Source organism: Sapajus apella, unplaced genomic scaffold (genome assembly GCF_009761245.1).
Source record: "Sapajus apella isolate SASKATOON/1434 unplaced genomic scaffold, GSC_monkey_1.0 scaffold20, whole genome shotgun sequence".
Classification (NCBI taxonomy): Eukaryota; Metazoa; Chordata; class Mammalia; order Primates; family Cebidae; genus Sapajus; species Sapajus apella.
Genome location: NW_022436960.1, coordinates 17,965,372 through 17,989,413, shown reverse-complemented (window position 1 = coordinate 17,989,413; position 24,042 = coordinate 17,965,372).

Sequence of the window (24,042 nt, the reverse complement as noted above, 5' to 3'; positions counted from 1 at the left end):
CAAAGTCTTAGCTCACTCCAGCATTAGCCCAAAAGTCCAAGTCCAAAGTCTCATCTCAGACAAGGTGTGCTCCTTTCACCTATGAGCCTGTAAAATCAAAAGGAAGTTAGTTACTTCCTAGATACAATGGAGGTACAGGTATTGTGTAAATACATCTGTTCCAAATGGGAGAAATTTGCCAAAATAAAGGAGCTACAGACCCCATGCAAGTCAGAAATCCAACAAGGCTGTTAAACCTTAAAGTTCTAAAACGATCTCCTTTGACTCTATGCCTCACACCCAGATCACACTGATGCAAGGGGTGGGTTCCTACAGCCCATGTGTCTTTGCAGGGTACAGCCTTTCACAGGCTGGTGTTGAGTGCCTCTGGCTTTTTCAGGTAAACGGGTGTAAACTGTAGGTGGATCTACCATTCTGGGGTCTGAAGGACCATGATCCTCTTCTCGCGGCTCCACTGAACAGTGCCCCAGTGGGCAGGTTTTCATACAACCATGTCTAGGAATTTTTGCCTTAGCATTTTGTCACTGTCCTGAACTGAGGGATATTATTATTAAAAATCCTATTAAATTCTCTACTTTATCCACTTCAGAGGTGTTGTTTATCAGAGCACACTTGGTACGTCAGGAGCTGTGGTTAAAATCTTTACATATATTAGTGCAAGTAGTCCTCACTACAGGTCCATGAGGCACACAGCAACATCACTGTCCCTCTTATACATATAAAGGAACTGAGGTTTAGAGGTATTAAATACCTTGCCCAGGGTCTCACAATAAGTGATATGGCTAAGATGTAAATTCATCTAGGGTGTACTGGGTTGAATAATGCCTTTCCCTTCAAAATTAATGTCCACTAGGAACCTCAGAATGTGATATATTATTTGGAAAGAGAGTATTTGAAGATATAGTTAATATGATCTCATGCTGGGTTGTTCCTAATCCAATAACTGGTATCCATATAAAAGAAAACAGAGACACGGGGACAGATACAGAGGGAAGACAGCTGTGTGAAGACAGAAGCAGAAACTGGAGTGCTGCAGCTGCAAGTCAAGAAACACAGAGGATTGACAGCAACACCAGAAACTACGACACGGCAAGGAAGGATTCTGCCCTAGAGCCTCAGGGTGGCCCTGCTAACACTTTGATTTCAGATTTCTGGCCTTTAAAATTGTGAGAGAATAAATTTCTGTTATTTTAAGCCAAGTGGTTTGTGGGAATTTGTTACAGCAGTCCCAGGAAATTAAACATGTGTGTACAGAAAACAAATATGCATTTCCTATGTTATAAAAATACCCAGGATACATTTAATTGCTTATATTTTAAACATGTTTTGTCAAATATGCTATGTTGACTTGGGAGCTGGAATCATTCTCTTTGCCCAGTCCAAAAGCTAGTAGTAGTTATTTATTTATTTAATAAATACATACTGAGTATCTATTACCAACACAAATCTATATATAATACTGATGATGCAAAGAAGACTAAAACATTATCTGCTAACATGGAAGGGGAAAATTCTGAATATTGCAGTCTATAAAGAAATGCAATCCATTTAGTACTATAAGCAATTTATTTTGTACTCTTCTGTGATCGCTTCTCGGCCTTTTGGCTAAGATCAAGTGTACTCTTCTGTGGACACCCTAACACCAAGATTTTAACAATGACACATTAAAAAAAATATATGACTTATCAGACTGAATCGCCTTGAATTAGTGAGGCTTCACGCACAAATAGGCCAGGGACTTGATTGCTTTTCTATTTTTGAAATCCTATGCACACCCTTCCAAAAGTATTAGTTTGTTCTTTTTTCTTTTCTTACACTCACTGATGCATCGTTTCAGCGTTCCCTTTAAGGAACTGAAGTCCTATTTTGTCCACTGTTCTTGCTATGGCAAACAAAATGAGAATAAATCCTACAGTAGTTAGTGCTCCATTTTTTAAGGGACTCATTAAAAATGAACACTAGAGGAGAGGCAATTACTGTTAACAAACATGGGCATAAAAAACACAAATAAAGGACCATTAACACACAAAAAATAATTACTCAATCTTTCATCCAGATGCTTTTGTCAGTTACATGTGCTGACATTGACTAACAATTTCATGAGAGGCTGCTGCTGGCTGCAGTTCATCCGTTCAATATTTCCTCTCTTATGTCTCATAGGAAGAGAAAAATGATCAGTAATGTTACTGAATTCTACTAAAATCTACTTAATATATGACACTGACTCCTCTCTTTTTCTTTCTTTTTGTTTTTCAGATTTTAGGCTTCTTATGAATGCAAAGTGGTGATGTAAAAATTATCATTATGAGAGCTGTTTTATTAATGGATATAAGAAAAGGTAAAATAAATTTTCTTCCTTTTTAAGGATGTGGTGTTTGATAGAAGAAGGATTTGAATGTGGGAAAAAGCTAAGAAAATAACATGCAAGGTATGTTTCATCACCCCAGAGTGAACTATTGCAATTGCTTGACCTGACATATCTTGTAATTAATCCTCAAAAGCTACATGTGAGTTTGAGTTTGTGTGTATGTCTTTGAAAAAATAAAAATAAAAAAACAATATACTCAAGTTAATAGAACTCTAACTATCCAGATTATCTGAGGGATAAAAAACATTATGAAGTAAATTTTTTGGTTCATTTAATCAGCAAAATTGAACTCATAAAGACCTCACAGAATACAGTGTTATCACGAATTACACTGACACACTAAGTATTCCACCTGTCAATCCCTGCATTAAAGTCACCTTCATCATGGTCACATCACAAAGCAGAGCATCCTGTAAGAATAAACTCCTGTGCAAGTCTCCAAGTGATGTTATATCAAGACTTCCTGCCGGGCTCGGTGGCTTAAGCCTGTAATCCCAGCACTTTGGGAGGCCAAGGCGGGTGGATCACGAGGTCAAGAGATCGAGACCATCCTGGTCAACATGGTGAAACCCCGTCTCCACTAAAAATACAAAAAATTAGCTGGGCATGGTGGCGCGTGCCTGTAATCCCAGCTACTCAGGAGGCTGAGGCAGGAGAATTGCCTGAATCCGGGAGGCGGAGGTTGCGGTGAGCCGAGATCGTGCCATTGCACTCCAGCCTGGGTAACATGAGTGAAACTCCGTCTCAAAAAAAAAAAAAAGACTTCCTGAGGTTTGGCTACAAAAATACCATCAGCAAAGACTTTCATTATTTATTGATGAAAAAATGCAAACACTTGTGATAAAAATAATAAATATAACACACATACCATGGACAAGTTGCTCATTGTACGTACAGTTGTACTTATCTTTTTTCTAGCATGTATGACTCTCACTGATCATGAAATTCAAGTGGAGAAATTAGCCTTTTTCTCAGCATCAGTATCGTACATGTCTCCATAGAGAATGGAAATTCACTAGGAGTCAAATGCTCTGAATTGTACCACTAACTCATGATGTGGTCTTGAGCAAAGTGCATTACCTTCCAGTGACTGAATTTTCTCCCTCAAATAAGAAAATTGAATAAAGGAATCTTCAGTACTTTTTACAAGTCTCATATTCTGTGGTACTAACTTACAGCTATGTGTGCCTCCAACCCAACCTCTGCCCATCATTCTGGCTCCTGCTAATGAGTAACTTACCAGGAGAGTGCTGAGGCCTCATGATCTCTGCTTCAGGGCTGCAACTGCTTAGAGTAGCAGCTGAATGAGTAAACCTATACATTAAATCAAAACCTAAATGTTTATAGAAAATGAAAATGCAGATCACTTTATATGCCAGTCTGACTTAAACCTACAATAAAGGGCAATTGAAGCTTTTTAAAAGAAAAATATACTTTGCACATGCTGCTATGAAAGAAGTCTATGTACAGTCAAATAAACATCAGCACTGCTCCAACTAAGCACTTCGGCCATCTTATCATTGCATGATTTTGTCAGTTGTTCTACAGGGCAGTATGGGAAAAAGCAGAAATTGAGTTTGAATCCTGGCTGAACAATTTACTGCCTCTGTGACCTTGAGGAAGATACGTATTCTCATATATTTTCATCTCTATATCAGGAATTATTACAGCACATATAGTTAAAGATGACTTTGAAATAGCAAACTCTCAATAAGTGACAGCTATTATTGTTACTCTAAGTCTCTGATATGACTAGAAAAATGTTGCATGAAGTCCATTTACTCAATTATGGCCCATGGCATAGTTTTATTCTGCAGGGCCACAACAGAGTTATCCAAAAGTATCTGGCATTATTTTCAGCATTATTACGTGATTGTCTGGTACATCAGAAATTATTTTTTTGGCCTTTGAGTTCAGAATATTGGACTGTAAAAATTATCCAGTAATTTCCCAGTGCAACTTATTTTTTATTGTTTTCAACATTTCATTTTATTTAACTTCTAAGTGGTGAAAGAACTTTTAGAGTATGATACATGCAAAGATTGTCTCTCAAACTGAGGATAGTGGAAATTATTATTAAGTTATTTGAGAGAAAAATTAATATAACAATTTAATCAAGTAGCTGTCCAACAATAGAAAGAAAAGAGTGTAAGAGGGAGAAGAGATATTACATGGCAAGTTATATTCAATATTTTAACAGGTTGGAGTTTTCATGAATGCTTCTTTTGTGTTGACTTTGATGGTCTATAAAAATGGGGAAGTATCTTCAATGTCCAGAAGAAAAAGAAAGTGAGAGAGAGACAGAGAAAAAGATAGCTAACATTGGGTCAAATCCATACTACTATGGAGTTTATTAATAATTTGTGGTTGAAGCTTGTGACTATTACATAAACTCAGAGGGAAGTTACTGAGGGAATATGACGCCTTTGTTCAGCACAATCTTGGTGGAATGGACAATTTGTTGAGTCTAATTCTTCTGCTAGAAATAAGAAATCATTAGGCTGTCATTTCTAACTAGAATTTTCAGTTATGCAGACATATCACTTGTAATAATTAATTTAAAATTGTGTGTAAAATTATTTTTACTACTACCCCTAGCACATTGACAGGAGAGAAATTAATCTTTGCCTCAATTATTAGACAATAAATACGTTAACAAGTAACATCGTAAGTTTTAAAGCTTTATAAGATTTTCTTCCTTAAGAAGAATTTCAAAGTGATGCTCTGAGGAGGCTCTATTGTTCTGAGGAGAGGAAGAGTTACCAGGTCTCAGTTCTGAGAGATACTCGATATATCCTCAAGTAAGTCTCTCTCAACATAAACAAAAATCTTATTTCATTGTCCTAGCAACCAGAGACTTTCTCAATCAGTACTGGAGTCAATGTCTTAATATTCTCTGAAACGAGGATATTCGGTGACTGGCTTACATGGCTCTGCCCACTTTATAACCACGAAATAAAAGCTAACAATAAACTGACCAGTTCTGGCCAACAGACACAAGGAGAAAGACACGTGTATACCTATGTAACAAAACTGCATGATCTGCACATGTACCCCAGAACTTAAAGTATAATGAATAAATACTTTTTAAAAAAAGTCCGCTGGGCTCTGTGGCTCATGCCTGAAATCCCAGCACTTTGGGAGGCCCAGACGGGCAGATCACGAGGTCAAGAGATCGAGACCATCCTGGCCAACACGGTGAAACCCTGCCTCTACTAAATACACACAAAAAAATAGCCAGGTGTAGTGGCGCGCACCTGTAGTCCCAGCTACTCGGGAGGCTGAGGCAGGAAAATCGCTTGAACCCAGGTGGTGGAGGTTGCAGTGAGCCAAGATCGTGCCACTGAACTCGAGCTGGGCGACAGAGCAAGACTCTGTCACAAAAAAAAAAAAAAAAAAAAAAAAAAAACAACTTGCACGGGAGAATTTGAAGGACCAGCTTTCAGAGTGTCAAACGTCACTTTCAACCACATTCTTCTGCTCGCACTTTCTAAGATCACACCTATTTGCTAGGGAGACTGGAATAGGTAGCATGGCTATTTGTTAGGAGAGGAGAAAACAGACTCAGTGAGCTTCCAGTCCATCTTTGTCAGCATGATGTTCTGTCATTTCTTTTATTAAAAATAATCACCGGGTATCTAGTACAGGCTGCAGATGCCAAAGTTCCAATACTGAGAAAAACCAGCCAGTTCTTTCCTCGCCAGAGAGCTCAAAAGGAAAAAAATATAAAAATCCTTCACAAATGCTCTCAGATGTTTGGATTTGAGAAACAAGTAAAACTTAAAATTTGACAAGTTCAAAGGAATAGTGCTCCCTGGACTTACAAATATTTTATAAATAAAGGAGACGTTTTAACAATTGAATATTTGCCAAGTAGAGCTGCATAAGAAGATGTGGTCCTCGAAATCGAGTAAATTTAACTTTAAGAAAAAGTCACTTTGTTTAGTTGGTTATGGACCAGTGACACTTTACCACAGACATGCGCTGGTGTCCAGTCCTAAACTGGAAACTTATTGCTTCAGAATTTGCCATTTGAACCAAAGCTGTAGAGGTTGTCCTATGACAAACACAACACAATCTTCCCAGCAGTACAATGTATTCTTAGATAGTTCAGTTAGTTTTTCTGGATAGTTATCTGACAGAGTTAAACTGTAGGTGAGGAGCTGTTCAATCTCAACAAATTATATCATTGTCCACCTAACAACGTGTTGGAAACCAAGAGATCGTTTGAGATTGTCCCATTTCCTGTCTTAGTACAGGCAATCAGTTATAGAGTCTGATGGACCTTACATTTTGAATAAATTTTGTAAATCATATCCAGGACTATTGCTTTGTGGTCAGAAAAGATCACCTGTAAAATTTTGTCCTTGTTGTATTTATTGAGGTTCAGTTGAATGCCAAGGGCATTATTATTTGTGTGTGTGTATGTGTGTGTGTGTGTATGTGTGTGTATGTGTCTGTATGTGTGTGTAAATGATATCTGGTTAAAGCAGTGTTTGTGGTATAGTAATGTTCAAAAATATTCACTCCTCTTACCTCTAACTCACTTCCATTGGAGGAATTTACTTTCGCACTTCATCGGCGTTGAGTTTGGCCATGTGACTTGCTTTGGTCAAAGTAGGTAGTATATCCTTACCAGTTCTCTTGCATTTGAACTCAACCTTGTCTGACTTGGCTAGTGGAAATCAGATGGAAATGGCAATGAGCTATGTCCATTGTGTGTTCCCATTTGCTGCTTGTGCTGCTACCATTGCCATGAGAAGAAGATGTTCTGGCTGGTTTGTGAATCCAAGGAGAAGGGAAGACTTATGAAACAGACCTGACTGCTTGAAACCTGTTTCAAGTTGCCAATCTCAGTCAAGCTCAGTCTAAATTTGCCAACCTACAAATGCATGAAATCAGTAGAGCTGAGATTAGCACAGTGGCTCCAAGTGATCTAAAGAGACCTAAGAAATAACTGTATATTTTAATATAGCACTGAAATTTTATCCTGTTGTTAGGCAGCAATAGCTTACTGACAGAGTGCTGCAATGCTCTATTTGTGGGGTAGAGAGTTTTTGTACATACAGGCATGCTTTGTTTTATTGTACTTTATTGCATTTCACAGATGTTGCATTTTCTACAAATTGAGGTTTTGGGCAACACTACGTTGAGCAAGTCTATTAGTGCCACTTTCCTAACAGTATGTGCTTGCTTACTTCATGTCTCTGCATCACGTTTTGGTAAGTCTCACAATATTTCAAACTTTTTTTTTATTATTATTATATCTGTTATGATGATCTGTAATCAGGGATCTCTGACGTTACTATTGAACTTTATCGATAAATGCATATGTTCTCACTGTTACACTTATCAGTTCTTTCCCCATCTGTCTCCCTTCCCTCAGGTCCCTGTATACCCTAAGATTATAACAATATTGAAATTAGGCCAGTTAATAACCCTACAATGGCCTTTCTTTAAATGTTCACGTGAAAGCAAGAGTCACATGTCTCTCACTTTAAATCAAAAGTTAGAAATGATTACGTTACATGAGGAAGGCATGTTGAAATCTGAGATACCTAAAAACTAGGCCTCTTGCACAAAACAATTAGCCAAGTTGTGACTGCAAAGGAAAAAAGATTTCAGGAAGTTAAGGATGCTACTCCAGTGAATACATGAATGATAAGAAAGCAAAACAGACTTATTGCTAATATAGAGAAAGCTTTAATAGTCTGGGTTGAAGATAAAAGTAGCTATGACATTCCCTTAAAACAAAGCCTAATCTTTAGCAAGGGTCTAACTCTTTTTAATTCTGTAAAGTCTATAGGTGAGGAAGCTGCAGGAAAAAAATGTTTAAAGCTAGCAGAGGTTGATTCATGAAGCTTAAAGAAGGAAGCTATATTCATAACATAAAAGTGCAAGGTGAAGCAGCCACTGCTGATGTTGAAGCTTCAGCAAATTATTCAGAAGATGTAGCTAAGATCATTGACAAAAGTGACTACATTAAACAACAAATTTTCAATGTAAATGAAACAGCATTTTATTGTCAGAAGATGCCATCTAAAGATCTCATAATTAAAGAAGAAAAATCAATACCTGGCTTAAAAGCTTTAAAAAACAGACTCTTACTAGGAGCTAATGCCACTGGTGATTTTAAGTTGAGGCTCATACTCATTTACCATTCTGAAATCCTAGAGCCCATAAAATTATACTAAATCTACTTTGCCTGTGCTCTGTATATGGAACAACAAATCCTGGATGACAGTACATCTGTTTATAGCATGATTTACTGAACATTTTAAGTTCACTGTTGAGACCTACTGTCCCAAAAAGATTTCTTCTAAAATATTACTGTTCATTGGCAGTGCACCTGGTCACCCAGGAGGTCTGATGGAGATGTCAAAGGATATCAGCATTGTTTTCATTATTGCTAACACAACATCTATTCTATAGCCTATGGATCAAAGAGTAATTTTACATGGCCATAAGATCAAGAATTAAATTTCATAAGGCTATAGCTGCCATAGACAGTGATTCCTCTAAGGATTCTGGGCAAAGTAAATGGAAAATTTTCTGGAAAGGATTAATCATTCTAGATACCATTAAGAACATTCATCATACATAAAATTACTGAAATGGGCAGAAATTTAATCTGGGTATTACAGCTCATGACACACAATGCCAATCATTGAGATAACAGGTATTGCTGAGGAAGGTTTTAATGGGGTGCTGCTGCTGAGCATAGGAGATCAGTCTCAAATATGTCTCTCCAACCAATCAAAATGAGGGCTTTCTATAGCAGGGAAAAAGTTTTAACTATGTGTGGGAAAACAGGAATTAGCGGTGGGTATGAAAGAGAAGTTGGTCACAGGCTGCAAGTGGGCAGTTAAGCAATCATGACAGGTGAAAGTTCTGGTATTTATGTCCAAATGCAGTGATCTGGTAAGTTTCAGTTCTTTGAAAAGAGACATGATGATTGATTTCCTGAGAAAGGAATTCAGATAAGACCAATGTAAGCCTCAAACTTTAAGACTAAGATAGTCCATGTCTATATTTATCCAAAAAATACATAAGTATCAGCTTTATGGGAGAGTTGGGCCAATTTCAATGGAAGGTGGTAAAAAATGAACATTAGCAGGAGTTTGAAAAAAATTATTTCAACCCTCGTGGATGACTTTGAGGGATTCAACACTCCAGTGGAGGAAGTCACTTCACATGTGGTGAAAATAGCAAGAGAAATAGAACTAAAAGTTGAGCCTGAAGATGGAACTGAATTGTAATTTTATGATAAAACTTGGATGATTGAGTTGCTTCTTGTGTATGCACAAAGAAAGTGGTATCTCGTGATGGAATCTAACGGTGAAGATAATGTGCACATTGCCAAAATTACAACAAAGAATTTAGAATACTACATAAACTTAGTTGATAAGCCAGTGGCAGAGTTTAAGAGGATTGACTCCAATTTTGAAAGAAGTTATACCATGGGTAAAATGCTATCAAACAGCACATTGCCCCCATGGGAAAATCTTATTCAAAGGGAAAGTTGATTGATGTGGCATGCTTCACTATTGTCTTATTTTAAGAAATTGCCATCTGGATGCAGTGGCACATGCCTGTAATCTCAGGGTTTTGGGAGGCTTAGACAGAGGGACCAGTTGACACCAGTAGTTTGAGACCAGCCTGGACAACAAAGTGAGACCCCATCATCTCTACAATTTTTTATTTAAATAGCTGGGTGTGGTGGCAGGTGCCTATAGTCTCCACTACTCAGCAGGGGATGATGATAGTGCACTCCACCCTGGGTGACATTGAGAGACCATTCTCAAAAAAAAAAAAAAAAAATGGTGGGGGGAGCAGAGAGAACCCTAATGACTCTAATGACTTTAATCAGTCAGCAGCTATCAACATCAATGAAAGACCCTCCACCAGTAAAAACATTACAGCTCCTTGCATTTAATTAAAATGCTACTAATCATCTGATACCAGCTTAGATGATTAGTAGCATTTTAATTAAAGTATGTCCATTGCTTTTATAGACAATATTACTGTACACCAAATAGACTATAGTGTAAACATAACTTTTGTATGCACTAGAAAACAACAAAAAAATGTATATGACTTGTTTTATTGCAGCAGTCTGGAACCACTCAGTATCTCCAAGGTATGCCTATATATTAAATAAAATGTATTAATGCGATATTTAAATTCTCTAAATTAACTTTGTATATTTTATCTATAAGGGCTAAGAAAACTATATAAAACTCTTTAACATGTTTAGGATTATTTCATATGCACCTCACATTTCTAAAAGTTGTTGCTTTATGAATTTTTATGTCCAAATATTATCTCTTAGTGGTATTTCAAAGATTTTGGCCAATCTTAATTGTGTAAGTTGTAGACACTAACCTAAACAGATATAGTAACATTATACAAAATCCCCTTTAGTATTAATTGCATTTTAACAGTGATTTTTGAAACATGATGACTGTTAAGTCAAGAATAGATCTAAAATAATGTGATATTAGAGATTCTGCCAGGCAGATGGAAGATTTATTTCAAGGGTAGTGCCTTTCAATATCAGATCTCAAATTATATTAAATATGTGACTACTTAGCTTATCTTTTGGGACACTCCTAATTATGAAACCTGGAGACATATGTGAAATGGGACACTTTGGAAGCAGAAATTCATATGCTACATAAAATGTAATATTCAACTTTGTGAGGCACATATTGAAAATGTGGGCATTAACAGAGTATCATTTGTTTTTTCACATGTCTACCTATTTTTGCTTTGTTTATATTTCGTTGTGGCATTATAAATTAGAAATGGAACGAACTTAAAATTAAAAATTCAGTATTACCAAGTTATTTTTTCTGGTGAAATTTTCTCTTTAGATCTGTTTTATTGTAAATTGTTATATATATATAAGATAGATATTAATGTTTTCTTGAACTGTTGGCTTACATATAAGATAGATATTAATGTTTTCTTGAACTGTTGGCTTACGTGTTTAACTAGGAGTCTTTATTTGAGTCTTGAAATATTTTCTGAATTTTTGACATAATAAGTACAGCCTTCAGAAATGCAAAGACATTCTTCATGAATAATATTTATTAAAATTTCATAAAATTACTACAGCTTTTACTGAATAGCATTTTGGTTAGGATTTATTTCAGTTTCAAATGATTTAAGCATTTTATATTTGTTTACAATGATGAAGGATTATTAAAGCACTAACTCATGTAATTATATATAAGCACTAGAAACATAGATATTAGATTACTAGGGCCCAAAATGTAAATGCAAACTTCACTATGTGCTTTATAAATAGAATATTTTTGTTGTGTTAGATTCAGGCACACATTAGCAGGCAGTGATTACGAATTTGTGAAACTATAGTTAACTGTTCTCTTTGCTTTAGAAAATCAAGTTTGTCTTACTTGTTAGCAAGTTTACAGCCTGGTTTCTTTAATGCTGTAGTGCAATCGTATACTAAAATTTTATAATTCTTATTCTAGGTTTATAGTTTTTATTTAAATATATGAAGATGATTTTTCAGTAGCCTTTCTTTTGTGATATGTGACTCTGGGGAACAGCAGTAATTTGGGACACTCTTGTGGGCAAAGTTACTGAGTCGCACCTTGTGACTTTCAAATGATAGGTACTCCTAGGGGGAACTAAGCTACTGGGCCACTCATAGGTTCTATGCTTTCATTACCAAAATACCACCAAACTAAACAAAAAACATAAGATGGAGAAGACACAGTATGACTCTAGACCCAAACTTCTACATGATTTGTATCCAGAACTGTTGTGGGAGAGACTATTCCCCTGATTGCTACAATAACTTCTGATATCTGCAGTGTCTTTGGCACAGCAAGATTACATTACCATGGCTCTTTTTCAGTTAAGAAGGGGCAAGATGATGTTCTCTTCAATGAAAGGAGAATTCCATTCAATGGAACAGTGAAAACTATACTTTATAAAATTAAGTGTTTTAATCCTAAATTAAATATCAATGCTCAGAAATCTTATGGAGATTTCTGGAGTCACATTTTGACAGTGGCATTTTCACTCAGTATAATTCCCTGGAGATACATCCAAGTTGATGTATGCATCAATAGAGCCTTCCTTTTGTTGTGTCAAATATTTGAGTTTTACATTTTGACAAATCTTGGCACACATTTGGAATTGAGTTTGGGTATTACAATTATTATTCATCAGACAGTGTTATTATAATCTTAAAACAAAATGAAACTTTCTGTAAATAATAGGAAAAAATGGGAAGCAAATTTGAATACTCCTTGGTCTGGCCCATGAAAGTACCCGAAGCACTATCCTACACATTATTCTCCTATTAAGATGCAGGGTTTCTGTTGACTCATGCTAAAGCGATCTAGGAAAATGATGGAATTTCGAGTAGGAAAAAGCCTAAGTTACCATTGGAAGAGATTCTCCCCATTACACATGTCCATGAGAATTTTGAACTGCACAAAATTAGGAAAGAAACTTTCGGTCCTGGATTGCTTCCTAATCTCTTCCCAACTCTTTCCATGTGTAGATACACATGCAGTTGTAAGAAACTATACAAGGAAATTGCTTGTACATTTTCCCATTTCTCCCAATGGCAACATTTTATAAGATTAGGGTTTATCAAAGCAGGATATTAACGTCAATGTAAACAAACAATATTATCCAGATTGCATCAGTTTTACATCTATTCATCTGTGTGTGTGTGTTTGGTTGTATGCAATCTTATTTTACATATTCAGGTAACCAGCAGCACAGCTGATGTTCAGAACAGTTTCATCACCACAAGCATTGCCGCGTGTTGCCCTTTTATAAACACAATCACCTCCCCTCTCTCAACTTTAACCCCAGGCTCTGGCAACAACTAATCTGTTTCCTATTTCTATATTTTGTCATTTTAAGACTGTTTTGTCAATAGAATTGTATAGAAAGTCACATTTTGGCAGTGGCATTTTCACTCAGCATAATTCTCTGCAGATACATCCATGTTGGTGTGCTTCAGTAGATCCTTCCTTTTATTGCTCAGTAGTATTCTGTGGTGTGGATAGAGTTTGGTCAGTCACCTGATGAAGGACATCTGTTTTGTTTTCAATTTTTTAGTTATTCCGATAAAGCTGCTATGAATATTCTTGTACAGATTTTTGTGTGAATGTAGGTTTTCATTTATCTGAAATGAATGCCCTAGTGTGCAATAGCTTAGGAATACAGTAATTTGGTGTTTAGCTTTTTAAAGAATAGGCAATACTTTTTTAGAATGGCTGTACCATTTTACCTTCCCACCAGCAATTTGTGAGTGTGGCAGATTCTCTGCATTTTTGCCAGGATTTGATGTTGTCACTATTTTTTATTTTAATCATTCTGATAGATATGTAGTGATATCTCTTTGTGGTTTCAATTTGCATTTCCCCGATGGCTAATGATATTGAACACTTTTCAAGTGCTTCTTTGCCATCTGTACATCCTTTTCAGAAAAATGTCTGTTTGGATAGTTCTTTATATATTCTAGACACTAGACCTTTGTTAGATATATGATTTGCAAATGTTTTTTCCCAGTGTCTAGATTGTCTTTTCTTCTTTTTTTCAGGCTTTTGCAAACCAAATGTTTTTAATTTTAATGAGATCAAATTTATAACATTTTTCTTTTATAAAACATACTTTTGGTGTCAAGTCTAAAAACTCTTCGCCTAACTTTTGGTTTTAAAGACGCTCTTTTTTTCTCAATATTTTATAGCTTTGTGTTTTATATTTAAGTCTGTGATTTACTTTGAGTTGATTTTTGTATAAGCCATGAGATTTAGATCAAGGTTTATTTTTCATCTTATGAATGTCCAGTTATTTCAGCATCATTTGTTGAAAAAGCTGTCCTTTCTACATCGAATTGCTTTTCTACCAGTGTCAAAAATCTGTTGAGCATATTCGTGTGTAGCTCTTTCTGAGTTCTGTTCTTTTGTTATAGTTGTTTTGTTTTTGTTTTTTTATTTTTTTGAGACGGAATCTTGCTCTGATGCTAGGCCGGAGTGCAACCTCCACCTCCCGGGTTCAAGAAATTCCCGTCTCAGCCTCCAAAGTGAAGTTTTTTTAATAGATAATTATGTAAGATAGATAGCAATATTCATATAGGTTGTACATTTTATTTATTTTTTATTATTTTTTGAGACAGAGTCTCAATCTGTTGCTCAGGATGGAGTGCAGTGACATGATCTTGACTCACTGCAACCTTTGCCTCCCGGGTTCAAACGATTCTCCTGCCTCAGGTGTGCACCAACACACCCAGCTAATTTTTGTATTTTTGTAGAGATGGGGTTTTACCATGTTGGCCAGGATGGTCTCGAACTCCTGACCTCACATGATTCACCTGTCTCAGCCTCCTAACGTGCTGGGATTACAGGTGTGAGACACTGCACCCAGCCAATATATTTTACAAATTTTAAATACAAATGGTTCCCAACTCACCATGATTCAACTTATAATTTTTTGACTTTATGATGGATTTAATGAGGTGCTAAATGCATTTTTGGCTGATGATATTTTTGACTTATGATGGGTTTATTACCATATAGTCCCATCATAATGCAAGGAACAGCTATATTTTATTTAAGGCGATGGTAAAAACTAAACTTTCAGGGCTGAGAGCAGGGGCCCACACCTGTAATCCCAGCACTTTGGGAGGTTGAGGTGGGTAGCCAGGAGTTCGAGACCAGCCTGAACAACATGGTGCAAACCCATGTTTACTAAAGATACAAAAATTAGCTGGGCATGGTGGCAGGTGCCTGTAATCCCAGCTACTTGGGAGGTGAGGGAAGAGAATCGCTTGAACCCAGGAGGTGGAGGTTGCAGTGAGCCGAGACTGCACTATTGCATTCCAGCCTGGGCAACAGAGTGAGACTCTATTTCTATAAAACAAAAAAAAAAAAAAAAAAAAGGAAAGAAAAGAAAAAGAAAACAAAGAATCAAAAACTACACTTTGTATAATCCCAAGATACTTCAAATAACTTAATTTTAAATTAAAGAGAAAAATGTTATTGTGGCAAATTTCAAATCCCACCTATTTATCAGTGCTTGCCATACTTTTGGAACTGCGTTTCTAGAACTCAAATTAGTATTATATTTTGGATAGTGACATTATTACTTAAAGATACTTTAAAATCCTCAAAGCCATTTAAAAATAAAAAGCAAGCTTTTTATTTTATCAATTTCATGATTTGACAAGTAATGCAGAGTGAGGGAAGGGGTATGGAGAACTGGCTTTCCTGTACCCTAGGTATTGTAAGTAAAGTTCCATATGTACTGTTCATTCCTACTTAAACTATCAATAGTCCTTTTTACTGGAACTAATTCTGTAGAGAGCATGAATACAGAAAGGGTTAACATTCAAAAGTAATTAACAAGACCTTGGTTATAGTCCTAGCTCCGCCACTGTTTCCTTTTCAGCAAGTTACTTCGCCATTTTGACCTCCATTTTCTAATGAGTAAGGCTCCTTAAATTTATGTTTTCTAAAATAGTTCTCTCCTAGCCCTACAAAGGTCACACATCCTTAAAGAAGGCTATGGAATCTAAATTTTTCTGATCATAATTTAAGAAATTTTTGGGAAGTTCCAAGTGCTTTGGAATGCTTGCTTATTCTTTCCTATTTAATATGATTCTTACTAACAAAAAACTTTTTTTCAGATATCCCCAAATGTATATTTCAAATTTAATAAAATGTTAAGGTCTGCTTAATATATGGCGTGATGCCATCAATATTTTTTAATTCTTTGTGTATCATTTGAGCCTCATATTCTTGCATCCTTGTAATTTGATAAAATGGATATAGATCACCTCACCTAAGAAAATGGAGGCCCATCTGTTATATTTTAAATGCATCTGTTCATCTGCTGAATCCATTTGTCAAATTCATTTAAGTTAACAGACATTTATTCTAAGTACATAAAATGATATGTGAGAAAAAGAATTAAGATGGAGTTCTGTTTTACTAGATATGGGGGGTGGTGAAGGATGCTTAAATTCAACTATTTTCCCAAATGTTTTAAAATGTTTTTAATATAGTGAATATAGTGTAACTAAATGTTTAAAAGCATATTTAATCTGCTTTAAAAACTATATTCAAGTAAAAGTTAGAGTGGATAATGTTTAGGTAATAGAAATGTTTTGCATTTTAACTTTAAGGAAAAATTAAAATAAATATTTGTATTAAGACATATGGGGGAAAGAAGATTGAAAGGAAAGGATCTGGTCAGCTTTCTGAAGGTATTCTGCACTTTTATTAGTTTTCATTACAAGGAATTTATAAAACAATATGCATTTGTAGTGAATTCTACCTCTTTCATTTTAACATTGAGCCTTGTATAGAATGAGTGTTCTACCAAGGTCCACAGACTTTTGGAAAATATTGGGAAGGTAGTTCCAAAAGATACCTGAGGTAGTGAAACTGATTAGCTGTTCAGAATGTCTCTGGTACCTTAAGCAAATGGTCACTCTTCCTATTTCATTTACATTAATCTCACCCAGGAGAAATTTCTTTCATATTCTCATCCAACTTTGTTTACATGACATTTAATCTGGACCAAATCAACCTCTTCATATTGTGTATACCTCCTGTATTTTTTAAATAATTCTAAATCTATCTACTATTAATAAACAATGTGAACCTTTCTCTAAACCTCATTGTCCCCATCTGAACAATAGGATAATATTTCTACCGCCACATTAGGCAGCCATAAAAACTTTAAAAAATAAAAAGAGTAAAGCATGTAAAATAATGTATGAAGTCTAAATTTGCCATATCTAAGGAATTGTCTCTGATTCACATAATTCACATAACTACTTTCATTGCAGAATTCATCACAGTTTTCATAAATCTAAAACTGTTTTGAATGTTCTTTTCTCTGTTTGGATTATTCTTACCCTTCTCCATGTTTTTTACCTATATAATTTCTACTTATCTCCAAAGACCCAGATCTCCTGTCAACTCCATTTGAGAACCCTCTAAGACTGGGCTCCTCCTATCAGAACTTGAGCACTCTTTTCCTGGTTCTCCTTTACTATATTATGTGTGATTCTTCATTTATGTATAATCCAGCTCACTCCACACTCCTGTGCTGTGAACTGAAAAATGGTGGAGAAACTTTCTAATTTGACTTTATATCCCCCAAAATGCAGCATCTTAAAGGCATTCAAGAATTGTTTTCCAGAGAAAAGAAACCAAGAATTCTATTATTAGGTCATGTTGTTTTTATTTGAAATGTTTTCCAGATCTAGAATGTTCTCTCTATACTTTAAAGTGTGTCTTGTCACTTCTTTTATCAAACACACAATCATCTCTCAGCAGGAAGGGAAAGGGCCTCTTTTGTGTTCTCATGGTATTCTGTTTACAACTTTTATTGTCACTTCTGTATTTACCATCTTCCCTGTTCCCACTCTTTTATGTCTTTTTAAATTGTATAATTCTAAAGATACGTATCCCAAATTTGAATGTCAAATGGACCAGAAAACCATGAAAATAAAATGGAACAGGGTGGTGTTATAATAGTTAACATTTGTTTAACTTTTACTGCATTCCAGATACTAGAATCTATTAACTCCTTTTAGCCTCACCCCAACTCTTGTGCTGGAGAATATTTTTATGCCATTTAAAAATAAACTGAAACACGGAGAAGTTCAGTAATTTGCTGAAGTGGAAGAAGCAGGATTTGAACCCACAGAGGCCTGTTTCAATCGCTACAGTACATAACACTGTGAAGTAGGAGGGTGAGGTAGATACTGTGGCTACTGAAGAACAAGCACAAGCCCTTTCTAAATAGTTCCCTAAACTCACTTTCTTCACACAGTGAGTTACATTAATGATCATGCAAAGTTTATGCTAGTTGGGTGATTTCCTATGTGACGTAGCTTATCCCAATTTGATTATTACACAGGAAATAACTTCCTATGGGGGGAAAAGAAAAACCCTATTCTGAACTCAAAATCATAGGTTAATTAGATAAAGTGTCAGTGCAATAACCTGACACTTGCTCTATATACAAATGCCCCCATATGTTATATAAAACATTGGACTGTAAATTCAAAATTCATTCACTCTCATGAGTGAAATTCTTAAAGTTTCTTCTGTTTTTGAACACTTGTTGATCTAAAGAAAGTATTAAAAAGTTTTTAGATGAATACATAAATGAGTGGTTAAAGAGGAATGTTAAGGGTAATGTAGTCTATCCTAAAATTTTCACTCATTATTATTAGAATCAAATAATCTCTAGAATACCATATACTACTGGATTTGGAGCAGAATAATTTATGAAAAAGCTGTTATTCCACCATTAAAAGTACTAAACACAGATGTTACAATGTGGTGAAAAGAAATTAAAATAAGGTAATTCTTTAACATGGCATTGGTTCAAAAGTCTTTTTTGAAGTGGTAGATGTCACACCTAGCCAATGAATTATGGCAATTAACTCAATGCCTCAAGGGAAATTTCTCTCATACTTTATCTCTTACAACACAATTTATCCCAGATTAGTCACAGTTTGCAAAATGGAAATGGACAGATAATTATTATTTCTAGTTTAGTTGTTTTATTTTTTTAACAAAGAAGATATTTGAAGGAAAGGTATATGTAGAACCTAATAAGGCTTTAGATTTGTTTTTATGTTTTTTCCCCTTGAAATCTTATTTGGTGAAGGAAAAAAAAAAAGAAAGAAAAAAAAAGAAAACACTTTCCTGAACTCAAAATGAGATGTCATACACTAAGGAAAGATAAAAACTAGGGAAGGTTTCTACTATAAACACTAAGATGGTCAAAGGTAGTTAACCTATCTCACACATCATTTTAACATTTAAATTAAAACAGCATGATAAATGTAAAAATGTGGATAATTTAGATAAATTTTTATCATTATTCTGATGACAACAAATTATTCAATAATTATAATATCTATGCATTCTTTTGGTTTAAAATCTACCACAGCAATTGTCAATTCTTGATAAACAAAAATTAATGGACTTCTTATTCATTCTACTTTTTGTATTTTTCTTTTTTCTTTCTTTTCTCTCTTTTTTTTTTTTTTTTGAAATGGAGTTTTGCGCTTGCTGTGCAGCCTCGAGTGCAGTGACACGGTCTCAGCTTACCGCAACCTGCGCCTCTGGGGTTCAAGTGATTCTCCTACCTCAGCCTCCTGAGTAGCTGGGATTAAAGGTGCACGCCAACATGCCTGGCTAATTTTTGTATTTTTGTATTTTTGCAGAGATGGGGTTTCATCATGTTGGCCAGGCAGATCTGGAACTCTTGACCTCAAGTGATCTGACTGCCTTGGCCTCCCAACTATTCTAGTTTTTCTTTTGTATCTTGTTTGGAAATTCCTATGTGTTTTTTCTTTAAAATATTTGAAGGAGGTCAGGTGTGGTGGTTCAAACCTGTAATCCTAGCACTTTGGGAGGCCCAGGTGGGCGAATCACGTACCCTGGGTAAGGTTCCAGGGTACGCAGGTGAGGTCAAGAGATCAATACCATCCTGGCCAATATGGTGAAACTCCATCTCTACTAAAAATACAAAAATTAGCCTGTTTTTGTGGCACACGCCTGTAGTCCCAGCTACTTGGGAGGCTGAGGCAGGAGAATCACTTGAACCTGGGAGCCGGTGATTGCAGTGAGCCAAGATAGCTCCGTTGCACTCCAGGTTGGCAAGAAAGCAAAAACAAAACAAGACACAAAAGAAAAACAAGAAAAGTAAGAAGGACGATAAACAAAAATGTTTAAAGGGAAATTTAAAAACTTCTGAAAGACTATATTTTTATCTCAAAAAAAAAAACTTTTAAAGGAATTTTATTTCTAGTAATGTCTCTAACTTTTTATTGTGAGAAATAGCATTCTACAACAAATTCTATTTCACACATATATACATTATCTAAATGTTCTGGATAAAATGTAGACAAACATTTTTTCTTCAACTTTTATTTTAAGTTCTAGGGTACAGGTATAGGATATGCAGGTTTGTTTCATAGGCAATTGTGTACTATGGTGGTTTGCTGCATAGATCGACCCATCCCTTAGGTATTAAGCCCCACATACATTAGCTATTCTTCCTGATCCTCTCCCTCTCCCCATCCACCCCCACAGGCTCCAGTGTCTGTTGTTTCTCTCCATAAGTTCATGTGTTCTCATCGTTCAGCTCCCATTTATAAATGAGGACATGCAATGTTTGTTTTTCTGTTCCTGTGTTGGTTTGCAAAGGATAACTGCTTCCAGCTCCATCCATGTCCCTGCAAAGGACATGATCTTGTTTCTTTTTATGGCTGTATAGTATTCCATGATACATATGTACCACATTTTCTTTATCCAGTTGATGGGCATTTGGATTGATTCCATGTCTTTGCTATTGTGAATAGTGCTGCAATGAAGTTACACATGCATGTATCTTTATGATAAAATGATTTATATTTATTTGGATATATACCTAGTAATGGGATTGCTGGGTCAAATGGTATTTCTGCTTCTGGGTCTCTGAGAATTCAGCACACTGTCTTCCACAATGATTGAACTAATTTGCACTCCCACCAACAGTGTAAAAGTGTTCGTTTTTCTCTGCAACCTCACCAGCATCTGTTGTTTCTTGACTTTAATAATCACAATTCTGCGTGGCATGAGAGGTTATCTTATTGTGGTTTTGGTTTGCATTTCTCTAATGATCAGTGGTGCTGAGCTTTTGTTTTCCATGTTTGTTGACCTCATGAATCTTTTATTTTGTAAAGTGTCTGTTCCTGTCTTTTGTCCACTTTTTAATGTTTTTTTTTTTTCTTGTAAGTATATTTAAGTTCCTTGTAGATTCTGGATATTAGGCCTTTGACAGATAGATAGATTGCAAAAATTTTCTTCCATTCTGTAGGTTGTCAGCTCACTCTGATGATAGTTTCTTTTGTTGTGTAGAAGCTATTGAGTTTAATTTGATGCCATTTGTCAATTTTTTGCTTTTTTTACAATTGTTTTCGACATTTTCATCATGAAATCTTTGCCTGTGTGTAAGTCCTGAATGGTATGGCCTAGACTTTCTTCTAGGATTTTTTTACAGTTTGGGGTTTTACACATAAGTCTTCAATCCATCCTGAGTTAACTTTTGTGTAAAGTGTAAGGAAAAGGTCCAGTTTCAATTTTCTGCATATTGCTAGCCAGTTCTCTCAGGACCATGGATTAAAAAGGAACCTTTTCCATATTGCTTGTTTGCTTTTTTCAGGTTTGTTGAAGATAAGATGGTTGTAGGTGTGTAGTTTTATTTCTGAGTTCTCTGTTCTATTCCATGGGTCCATCTATCTGCTTTTGTACCGGCATCATGCTGGACAAATATTTTTTAATAGGACTTATTTTTAAAGCATGTGTAGGTTCACAAGTAAACATATTTTTTCATTAAATCATATAGGAGCTGTCACACAAAAAAGAAAATCCTCAGGTTTTCAAAAATAAAGAATACACACACACACACACACACACACACACACATACACACAACAATCAAAGGCTGAAGTTATGAGTTTTCTGAGGATACCTGTCAATTTTGGCAAATTGGGATTGGGTTTTAATGTTTATATAAAAGATTTAATAGAAGCCTTGGATCTAAACAAGATATAGATTTAGAGCTAGTATATCCCAATCCTCCACAAAACACACACAAAAAGCCAGAGCCCTTGAAATACTAAATCATGAGTGAAAGAATGTTAGAAAACATTCTTCTATATGCAAAATGAACCACTGAAGAAAATTAATGTTTTCTGCCACAACCTGTGATCTGGATGACAGGAAAAAAAATCTTCCTGAACATTCAGAATCTCAGTATAACAAAATGTAAGGCACTATTGGAAGAGCAAAAGCAAATTCTATCTAGAGGAAGAAATCTCAGTGCTTGTCTCACACGATTCTCATGTTAAACCCCACCAAACGTGAGTTCACGTTGTTAAATTACAATACAAATAGGAAAACAAGTTTTGCGGAGTTGAGATTAAACAGTTAAGGAAAAAGTTAGTGAACTGTAAGATCAAGCTTGGAAAAAATGATGTGGTATGCTTTACAGTGGGTCAAAGAAATGAAAAAGATGAAAGTGAAGAGATCAGAAAAGCTATGTCATGTCTAATCAGAATTCCACATGGAAAGAAGAGAGGAAACATAGAAAATATAACTTTTAAGAAGATAATGGATGATGATTTCTCAAAATTGATAAAATCCATGAATCCTTAGATTCAAGAAGCACAATAAATCCTAAGCAATATAAATAAAAGGCAATCTACATCTATTTATATAATGGTAAAACTGAAGAAGAGTTAAAGATTTGGGGAGGCATGAAAGTACATACACAGATCAACTGAGAGAGAAAGACTACATGAACATGTTGAATAATAGAAGAGCAGTCTGACAGTAGATGTCTGTGTCTGGCTTCAAAACTATTTCTCCAAACATCAATTTTTGTAACTTTGAAAACTTTAATTAACTTATCCAGCTTATGAAATATATTAGAAGTTTCATAAATGGAATAAGCTTAAAGATAATTAAAGTTTAGTTAGATGTCTTCTTTCATGTTAGATGTTTTCCATGAGAGCTCATTAAATTATTTCTTAGGCCTTGTCCTCTTTGAAAAATAAAAACTTGAAAAACATACAATTGCACAACTTTTTGGTAAACAAGATTTTTCTCATTCCAAAGCAATATGAACTTGCTGGCAGCACAGCATTGTCTGATTTTACTCCATCCTGTTCCAGGCACCTTAATCAAACTAGCCATTGGCTCTGTAGTTCAAGCTGTTTTTGAAATAATTATTATTTTTGACATTTGAAAGGAAATAAAATACTTTGTGTGACAAGTCCAGAAACTAAGTACATTTGAGCATTCTGAACTGCCCTGCTGTTAAATCTTACCTAATACACTGCCTTACATTTCCACACCTGACCTCCTCATTTTGTTTTTTTTAATCTCTTTGTGTGCTAAGGGCACAATGCCCATCAAACACTCTGGACTTGTTTTAGGAAGTAAGCTCCAAAGTAACTCCTGGGTGGTAGATGAGGACGCCTCCAAAGAATGGATCAACATTTAAGTTGTTGTAAGGAGACACACAACAAAGCATCCATCCATCCATCTCCAAAAACGTTATGCCTCTTGACTGTGCTTCCTATGGTGATGTCTTTTTGCTATTAAATGGCTGCACTGCCAGGGAAAGCATGACAGGTTTTATCAGCCTTGACAGCTGTCTAGAAGAAACAGCAGGCAACCTAAGCTTCAACGGCTGTGTATAGCTATCTCTTCAGGTCCTGCCAGAGCTCGCAAAGCTGAGTCTGATCAGTGCTCAAAGTGAAGCCCTCCCTGCTGAATTTCTACAGGCTTCTTCAAGGCATAGCTCTTTTTGTGCAAGGTTTAAGGTTATGGTGAGGTTATATTCATTGGGATTGGGTGATGACATTTAGAGCAGTTAAGAGTCATCCCAAATTCATGTATTTGTTCCTGGTATGTCAATGTGCCTGGTACTGGGGTAGGCCCTCCCAGGCAAAGGGAAATTGAATAGCAATCACGCCTGTAAGCAGCTTAGAGTCTAGGGTGCTACAACTTTGAATAGCCATAAGCTCCCTTTTACAGGACAGACACATGTTCAGTTCTTTTCTGTTGTCTCCTGCCTTGCCAGTCTTCCTTGACCCTTCC